At 36.0% G+C, this 10,899-nt stretch overlaps 1 protein-coding gene across 1 annotated transcript in view; it reads right to left on the reverse strand.

The window, feature by feature from the left end:
- Window positions 1-10,899, reverse strand: part of LOC106867829 (serine/threonine-protein kinase greatwall) — a 420,959-nt gene that overhangs the window by 74,299 nt on the left and 335,761 nt on the right. The window lies entirely within an intron of this gene.

Below are 10,899 nucleotides of genomic sequence, written 5' to 3' on the forward strand. Positions count from 1 at the left end.
TATTTATTTATTATAATACGATAAGAAAATAGAGAGATAATTAATAAATTATTATTTATTGATAAATAATAATAATGATATTAATTATTTCTTTATTTTCTCATCTTATTATATATATATCAGGTCATCCCATAAGTTCTGTCCGATTTTACCTTTACTAAAACTGAATGAAATTTAACAGTATTTTAGAAAGTTTAATGGAATTGAAAATTATTTTTATGCATTTCTGTACACTTAAACTAATTAAATATTATTTTACAGAAAAATAGAATTAAAATTTTTTTGATTAAAACCCTTTCTAACATGGAAGTATGCAAAGAGCATTTGAGGCACATAATGCTTTATGAGGACAAAAAAGGAAACTCTGCAGCCGAAGCTATCGAAATGTTAAATGTTGTAAACAGTGACTTGTTAAAAGGGAAAAAGCTCAACCACAACCGAGAAGGGAACTTCATGGAAAAAAAGGTTCTTCTCTCTATCTAGTGGGAATGCAAAGGAGTAATTCACTTTGAATTGTTACCAGCTAATGCAGCAATCAATGCTCAAGTCTACTGTCAGCAATTAGAGCATCTGAATCAAGATTTAAAGAGAAAAAGACCCGCTTTAGTGAATTGAAAAGGAGAGATGTTTCATCTGGACAATGCATGATCCCACTCTGCAAAGATCGCTTCACAGAAGATCGAAGAGCTTGGTTGGGAAAAAATTCCTCATCCACCTTATTCTCCCGACCTTGCTCTTTCAGACTACCATTTGTTTCGTAGTTTACAGAATCATTTGGGGGACATAACTTTTGCAAGCCAGGAGGAGGTGGAAACTGACATTTCAGAGTTCTTTGCTATGAAACCAAAAGAGTTTTATATTGATGGGATTAAAAAGCTTGTAAATAGATGGAAGGAAGTCTTAAATAATCAGGGACAGTACATTGATGATTAAATTTCAATTAAATATAACATTTGATCACTTGTTTTCTTTATTCAATATTTGGACAGAACTTATGGGATGACCTGATATATGTGTGTGTGTGTGTGTGTGTATGTGTGTGTGTGTACACATACACACACACACAGATTGGGCTTCTTTCAGTTTCTGTGTACCAAATCCACTTGAAAGGCTTTGGTTGGCTCAAGGTTAAAGTAGAAGACATTTGCCCAAGTTTACACACAATGGGACTGAACCTGGAACCATGAGGTTGGGAAGCAAACTTCTTCCCACACAGTCACACTTGTGCCTATATGGAAACATTTCACATTGAAAAGAGAGTAAAAGAAGTGACCAAAAGGAAAGCAAAAAGTCATTTTTCATACACGCAGGGAATTTCTACAAAGTAAGGAAATTGTGGTATAAGCATTTGGTACTAATGTACCTTTCTCAAGAATATTAGCATCATAAGAAGTTGTTCCAACTGGTTTGTGAAATTGGTTTGCTGATAAGTACCACAGTCTTTTTCTTTTGTTGTTGTTGTTGTTTTTAAAGTAAGCATGTGACAAGTGAATATATGTTCCAGTGTATAAGAATACAGGATCAATCATTCAAGACAAAGTGACCGGCATTAAATGAACTGGAGATGAAAGAGAGCGAAGTTGTTTTTTTTAATATAATACAAGTGGGTGTTGAACAGAAATAGCATTAGTGAATTACAACTAACAGTAATAGATTGAAGCATTTATTTATTCAGCAATCCAATTATGCAGCATAAGTTGGATCTTATATAAAACTAATGCCCATTTCATCAGTGCTGGAGAATAGAAGAAAGAGAAAAAATATTTTCATATTTAAGATTTAATTAAATTTTCCATATTCTCAATTTTTTTTCTTCATTTTCTTTGCTAAATTTTACACAATTATCCTAATACAATTTACATTGCACACACAGCACACATATATATACATGTATGTATATATGTATGAACGTGCATGTGTATATATATATATATATATATATATATATATATATATATATATATATATATTTATACATGTGTGTGTAAATAAGCCAAGGAGCTAAGAGAAACAACTGACAGTAGCCAGTTGAATGAATTTAGATGATGAGGAAAGGTGTATGGAATACTATACAAGACAAGCTATTGATTAAATGAAACTATCCTTGCTTCAAACGAAAGTAAACAAATACCTAATGGCTTCTACAACAACAAATGAAATGGGGAGATAATCTCAATGATTTAACAATAAGTGCAAGTGTGGCTGTGTGGTAATAAGTTTGCTTCCTAACCACAGGTCCTGGGCTCAGTCCCACTGTATGACACCATGGGTAAATGTCTTCTACTGTAGCCCTCCTGAGTCAATCAAAGCTGTGTGAGTGGATTTGGTAGATGTAAAGTGAAAGAAGCCTGTCATGTACATGTGTGTGCATGCACACGTGTCTTTGTCCCCAACCACTGCTTGACAACCGGTGTTATGTTTGGTTCAGCAAAAAAAGATCAAAAGAATAAACACAAGGCTTAAAACAGAAAAAAAAAAACATGTCCTGGGGTTGAGTCATTTGACTAAAAGTTCTTCAAGGCAGTGCCCCAGCATGGTCACAGTTTCATGACTGAAACAAATAAATGAAAAAAGAACTCTCCTGAATGAACATGCCATTAAGGGAAATACAATGTTTCTTTTTCAAACATCAAGAGGACACTGGTGAATATACACAGGTTCTTGCCTCATTGAGTGTCTGCTGACATTGTGTGGTAGTCGTAAAATGAGTTCCACTGGTATACAAGCAGTGACATTTATTTCCAATACTCACTGGAATCTTGTCCAACCTTGGGGTAATATTACCTTTCTTGGAAACAGGTGAGGTTTGGCAATAGGAAGGGCATCCAGCTGTGGAAAATCTGCCTCAAATGATCATGGGAAATAGACATTAAATGATGGATATACACAACACACACATGTATGTAGATATAAGACACATATGTACACATACACACACACATGTCTTTATATACCTATTACAGCCATAAGGTATAGGTTATCACAAGTCTTTGAGAGGAATAACAAACATAGGAATGGAGTAAACTAGAGCTGAAGCCATCAAACATTTCAGCTGATCATGAGGAAAAAAAAAACCAATAAATAAGAAAATAAAACGATGATAAGGATAATAATAGTTATTCTACATCAGTGGTTCCTAACCTGGGTAGTGACCACCCCTTATGAGTATTGTGAATTTACAAGGAAACAGCAGAATGTCAAGAAGGTGCTATCGAGGTGCTGAGAGTTTAGAGTAATCAAGATTCTTCTTACTAATAAAATATTCTTTTCTACTCTGGCACAAGGCCTGAAATTTTGCGGGGAGGGGCCAGTCAATTAGATTGACCCCAGTATGCAATTGGTGCTTAATTTATCGATCCCGAAAGGATGAAAGGCAAAGTCGACCTCAGCAGAATTTGAACTCAGAATGTAAAGACAGATGAAATAGCGCCAAGCATTTCGTTCGATGTGCTGACGTTTCTGCCAGCCTGCTGCCTTCTTACTAATAAAATATTGAAACAGAGAATAACACTTATATTCTAAGCACATTTTCAAAACAACTTCGTCATCTTGTGAGCAGGACCAAGGTTCAAAAACTAATAAATAAGTCTTCACTTTCTCTAGCAATTTCTATAAAAATCTAACACAAGGGAAAACTAGTCCATGCAATTATCTATAAGTGACACAGAGTGGGTGGGATATGAGAAGTACAATAGATAGAAAATACCAAAACACTGCACAGAATTAACTTCAGTCTGATTAAAATAGTGTGCAGGAGTTTTTAATTTTTCCTTGAGCGTGATGGGGGTGGAGCGAAACATGGGGGAGGGGAGCATTTGTAAAATATTATTCAATGAAAAAGGAGTACTGATCCATTTAGAATCACCATTTTATAGCATTAGTTCAATTCTGTACTGAAACCATCTACTTGTAACAGTAAATCAACACACAGTGATTAGCTTATAAATCATCACGGTAGGGACCAACTTGTAATGTTTAACAAAACTCTCTTGTAATAAAGAACTAAAAATATTGGCTTAAAAGAACATTGCTTTATTTTATTTAATCTTTGAACAAAAGAAACAGTCTTGTGACTACAATAATTTAGGAGAGAAAGCATAAAATTGGATTATGGAGGGGGGAAAAAACTGTTAGCACAACACTTGCTAGCAATACGCAAACAGTTTTGATAGTCTGCTGTTGCTACAAAAATGGAATCAATGCAAGAAGATGGAAGAAGTTGTGATAATTAAGAAAATAACTAACTAATCTTGAAAATTTAATCTCACAAGTTGAAGAAAAAGCAAGAACGAATAAATACTTGACAACAGATTGATTAAGCAAAAACAAGCAAATTTGGCAAGAAAAAAAAAGAAAAGAGGTTGCAATGACACTTCTGTGACACAGAACATAAACCTGAAGCCATTTCGAGTGAATCAAGTCATCAATTAAAGCAGTAGTAATGTGTGGAATTAACAAAAATCAATGTAATAACACTTTAGGTATTAAGAGTAAATCAAACAGTCGAGTTTTAACGTAACTTCTTAATTGAGAGAAGAGTAGATTACAAATGAAGATATATTTTCTACCTGCTCTCACTGCTGAAGTGGCACAAAAGCTGTCGTAGACGAGAAGGTTTCTGTTTTGATGTGAAGACATAGATACCGTTATTTACAGGAGAGGTGAACTAATACATACACACACACACACACACACATATATATATATATATATAAATAACAGCCTTAATTGAACATGGGCAGGCAATCTGCTGAACACAGCATTTTCTGGTGAAGGTCATATAATGGAACACTTAACATAAGTATAAAGCATAATGATGTGAGATTAATAGATCCAGCTCTTCAATATATACACCAATATGTATATATTTGAATGCTTTATTGAGATGGAAGTATGAAGGTCTAGAAATATCAAGGATGGATTGGGGGGGGGGTTACTTATTCAAACAAACTGCAAGGAACTCACATGAAAATATGGAAACTAAACTTCATAGAAAAGACAAAACTAAAATAGTTGTTTGTAATACAAGCCTTTAAACAAAGCTGTTCTTCAAATCAACAAATACAGTAACATGTATTTTAACTCTCAGGTAGTGTTTAGATGATACATACAGACACATATATATATATTATTGTCATCAATAATTATTATTCCACTGCACCTATTGTGTCCATGGCTTACACTGGGTGCACTTTATGGAATTCCTGCCTACACCTTTTCTACATATCATTTTTTCCTCTCAACCCTTTCTGTCAAAGAGCACAGGCTCAAAATGTCAAAGACTTTTCTATTCTTTCTGAACATTAAACGAATACACCTGCTTGTTGTTCCTACGTCTGTCTTTGTCATTTGTTTTCTGTAAATTTGAACTGTGTGTGACACATCACCACCATCTCTCTTGTCTTCTCTTTCTCTCTCTCTCTCTCTCTCTCCCTCCCCACCTCCAACTGGGGTGACCATGTATTTCCTCTGCAACAAGACACCTGCTTCTGCCTGTCTTTTATACTCTAACCGCTCCTCATCTGGCACAAAAGCAACCTCCTTAAATACCCTCAATACTCACAAAGGACCTCTGTCTTGCAAGTTACTCGGTGACCTCACCAGTGCTGGTGCCATGTAAAAAGTATCCAGTCCACTCTGTATAATGGCTGGTATTAGGAAGGGCATCCAACCATGAAAACCATGCCAAAGCAAACCTCGCTAGTGCTGGTGCCATGTAAAAAAAAAAAAACACCCAGTTTACTCTGTACAGTGGTTGGTGTTAGGAAGGGCATCCAGCTGCGAAAACCATGCCAAAATAGGCAGCGGAGCTTGGTGCTTACCAACTAATATCAAACCATCCAACCCATGCTAGCATGGAAGACAGATGCTAAATGATGTGTGTGTACGTGTCTGTGTGTAGGTGTCTGTGTATGGTTGTATATCTTGATAAACGTGCATGCCAGTGCAAAACAAAGTGGAGAAAACAGCATCCAAAGAGCAAAGCCAAAGTTAAAAGTAGAGCGTTTTATTGAAGCAGTAAAATTTCACAAACTATTATTCCTCACATTTATAGCAGAACTTATTTACTGCCTCCAGTGAGTAATCATGCTAATCTACAATCTTTAGTTCATAGCTATTCCACTTACAAGCTATCTGAGTGCAGCTGATGTACCTAAACCCGTCTCTCTTGCTATCTTTTCTCTATTCTTTATTTCTATCCACTCTATCCACTGCTGAGGACTCGTCTGCTACTCGTCCCCACCAGCTCCTTTACCTGTTGCTACAGGCAATCTGTGGCCCATGCTGTGGCTATTAAGTATTTTAGTTTTAGTTAATCTGTAGGATTTTTGCATCAATTGTTTGCATGCGCGCGCACATGCACACACACACACATATATATATATATATGGCTATGTGATAAGCAGTTTGCTCTCCAATCACATGGTTCTGTGTTCAGTCCCATAGCATGGCATCCTGGGCAAATGTTTTCTAGTATAACTCTGGGCTAATCAAAGCCTTGTGAACGGAATTTGGTAGACAGAAACTTAAAGAAGCTTGTTATATGCATGTCCGTCCGTCTGTCTGTCTGTCCGTCCTTGTCTTGACATTGTGTCATAGTTATAAACAAGCATTACTGTCAAACCTGTCTGGCTATGTCATCTTAGCTTCGAAACAGGTCAGGATTGGTAACAGGAATGGTATCTGACCATAGAAATTCTGCCTCAAATAAAATTCCTTCTAACCCATGCACGCCTGGAAAAGTGGATGTTAAGCACTGATTATGATTATTTAAATAATGTTAGCTAATTGGTAAGTTTTTGGTGGTAATGTGTAAAATAAATTGTTTCTTAGTGTGCATCATCATCATCACCATCATCATTTAATGTCCATTGTCCATGCTGACATGGGTTGGACAGTTTGACCAGGGGGGGAAAGCCGAGTGGCTGCACCAGCCCTGGTCAAACTGTCCAACCCATGCCAGCATGGACAACTGATGTTAAACAATGATGAAGATGATGATGATGATGCACAAATGGGCTTCTTACCTAATCTACTCAGATCTCCCTCCCCAATATCATCTCTCTCTCTCATACTGCAGCTCTCCCTTGCTAACATGGTACTTTTCTTGTAACACAAAACCATCTCAATTCACAACCATCCTTCAACCATTGATATTGTTCTCTCCACGAACACTTTGATCATTTATGTCTACATCACACGGAACCCCCAAATTACCTCTCCTACCCCCACACACTCCTGCAGCCAACCCAACTTCATGTCATCTCTCTCTCTCTCTCTCTCTCTCTCTCTCTCTTATCCTTTCCCCATCAACTCTATAATCATTACCATCCTGCTGCTCTCCTTTGCTCTCTTCTACATCTGCCTCTTCCAACTCATGCATCATTGGTCATCCCCCACCCCTTATCCACCCTTCAACCCTACCCTATGGTTGTGACACACATCCTCTCCCTTCTCCAATTCCTTGCTCTCCCATACACTTTTGCAAACTCTCACTGAATCCCCTAAATTCCTCTATACCTACTCACTTCTACTCATTTTGTACATTAAGGGACCACTAATAATCTCATCACCGCTATTTATGCCTGTGCAGCTCCTCAAAAGAAACAAAAAAACAAAAACATACTCTGGCCCCTTCTCTCACACTTTAATTCCTTCTCTCCAAGCATAAAGCTAACCTTTACCTTGGTTCAGAGCCTTGTGAGCTGCATTGCAACTTCAGCAACGAATGCTAAAAAGTGGCATCCGACAATAGAAACCCTGACGAAAGCAGACACTCGAACAAGATGGAACCACTGGACCCTGTTAAACTGTCCAACCGATGCAAGCATAACACATAGATGGTAAATGATGCTGATGCACAATGTTTATATAAATCAACTTTGAAAAAAAAACTAGAGAAAACAAACAAAAATACAAATAAAAACCACCACTAACAAAATAACACGAACCATTTATGTCTACTTGACCATATAAGGGAAGACTTGTGTTGACTTTTATAGGATTAAATAAATATCCAGTGTGAGAGAGATCAATGGAAGGAAGAAATTGCGAATACATGAGGGAAAGAAAGAGAGAGACAAAGAAAGTAAAACAAAGAGATCTGACATCTGACATGACTTAATTGATGATTAAAATATTTAATCTATGGTTAAAAGATATTAACATATGATAATCATCAGACAACACTCTTCCTACCCAGCCTTCTTTATTATTTAAATTAAAAACAAAACAATGAAGATACTACTGTTAAAAGTAAACTGAACTCATTACTTTTTAATTAGTAAATTAATAATTGTCCAAATTTATATTAATTAAAATCCTATCTGTGAAATACAATATTTATTATCATATCAATTTCTTCTCAGCACAATAACCAAGCGAATTTCAAGCAAAATGTGTATGAGTATGTGTACACACACACACACACCATCATCATCATCATATTCAATTAAAAAGAAATTCAGTTATTTATCTACATTTTTATGGAGTTTGTATTGTATTATACTTGTTTATAATTATTATATGCTAATTTGAAACATTTGGGGCATATTTTTACTGTATAAATTGCTTTTACAAAAAAAAAGAAAAACCGATTTCTTTACAATTCTTTTTATGTTAATGTATTGATCGAAATAAAAGTTAAAATGAGATGACTAGTTCCAATACAACTTTCTTTGGTATTCAGATTACTCTGTCAAATAGAATGCTTATTCATTCGCTTGGTTTTAAATTAATCCTGCATTATCTTGTAGCTTTGAGATTTTGATCATGTCATCATCAGTCATCATCATCGCTTAACATGCACTTTCCTGGCTGGCATGGGTTGGACGGTTTGACTGAGAACTGGCAAACCTGGAGGCTGCACCAGGTGCCAGTCTGATTTGGCAAGGTTTCTACAGCAGGATGCCCTTCCTAATACCAACCACTCTGAGAGTGTAGGGGACTCCAATAGTGTAGTGGCATATTTTTGGAATGACATTATAGGGTAGGTGTCAAAGACAGGATCTGGCTGGTTTGAACATAAAACTAGTGGAATATTTAGGCTGGATATGACTGGTTTAAATGGTAAAAGGGTTAAGAAAGTTCTTGATCTACATTTTCAAATTTTGAATGAGAAAAGAGCAACATGTGTTTTAAGGCCATTTTATCAGCTTAGGCTAGAGGTAGCCTTGTGGGTCCCATAACAATTTTCTTCATTTTGACCTACCTTCTATTTATTTCAAGCATTTGACTGTGGCCATGCTGGAGCACTGATTTAAAGGGTTCTAGCCAAAGAAATAGACCCCAAGACTTATTCTTTGTAAGCCTATTACTTATTCTATTGGTTTCTTTTGGCAAACCGGGGACACAAACAATACCAGTTGTCAAGCGGTGGAGTGGGGACAAACACAAAGGTACACACACAGAATATATATATATATATATATATATATATACACATACACATACATACATACACACACACACACACACATATATGCAACGGGCTTCTTTCAGTTTCCCCTCACAAGGTTTTCGTCAGCCTAGGGCAACATTAGAAGACACTTGCCCAAGGTGCCACACAGTGGGACTGAACACAGAACCATATGTCTGAGAAGCAAGCTTCTTATCACATAGCCATGCCTGTGTCTACATTAGTTTTACATTAATTTTATTAAACTTCTAGATTTTATCCATAATGACATCATTATTTTTATTACTAATAACCGAAGCTGATTTACATTTTCTCAGTAAATCCTTGTTTATAAAATCATAGAAATAAATCTGAATCATTCAAAGTACTAACGAAATCAGTGGAGATGATATCAGACATAAAGATTATGAAATCTTTCTAACCTATCAGAGTTGGACCATTGAAGAGGGGCTAAAACACTCAAGACATTTTATCCAGCAAATAAATACTGCATTTAATGTTTATTTTTTAATTTATTTCAGTCAATAGACCGTGGCCATGCTATGGCACTGCCTCGAAGAGTTTTTCAACTTGGTATTTGTTCTATTGGTTTCCTTTTCCAAACTGCTAAGTCATGGAGACAGAAGCACAACAATATCTGTTAAAGACTGTCATACCGGCCATGACGAAGGGAAATAGCCCTGAAACTCGAGTCGCCTTTATATATATATATTTATATTTATATATTTATATATTTGATCCTTTATATTGAACACTCAATATTTCATCTACATTCAATACTTTCTTTCATGGTGCCATCCATTTTTATTTTATTTTATTTTATATTGTATATTGTATATCATATTATATATTGTATATTCCATATTCTATACCCCACATTAGTTCTGCAGGAATATAAATAAAACATAAAAAACAGACAGTGTTGGAACTCTTTTAAGCAAAATAATATATTCCTCTATACACAATCATACAAAAAAATCCACCCTTTTTTTGTATTTATTTTTACTCGCATATATATATATATATATATATATATATATGATGGGCTTCTTTCAGTTTCTCTGTACCAAATCCACACACAAAGATTTAGTCGGCCCAAGGCTATAGTAGAAGATACTTGCCCAAGGTACCATGCTGCAGGACTGAACCTGGACCCATATGGTTGGGAGGGACGCTTCTTACCAAAACCGGCATGCCTGCGCCTATAAAGAATTGTTTTGCAAAATGTATTACGTACCATATTGAGTAGTGGTCTTCTTGGTCATAGACTGAGATACTTGTGTGTGTGTGTGTTAAATGTAAAAGCACATTTGCATGTTTACTCTTATATAGACACATGCACAAGCAGACACAAACATATTGTTATTGAGAGAGAGAGAGAGAAAGAGAGAGAGAGAGAGAGAGAATGGCAAACCCCATTGCAAAGTGATAATAACTTGATGGCAAGTCCATGACCCGGATTCAATTGTGACCCCCCCCCC

The sequence above is a fragment of the Octopus bimaculoides genome, chromosome 5 (assembly GCF_001194135.2).
Source record: "Octopus bimaculoides isolate UCB-OBI-ISO-001 chromosome 5, ASM119413v2, whole genome shotgun sequence".
Classification (NCBI taxonomy): domain Eukaryota; kingdom Metazoa; phylum Mollusca; class Cephalopoda; order Octopoda; family Octopodidae; genus Octopus; species Octopus bimaculoides.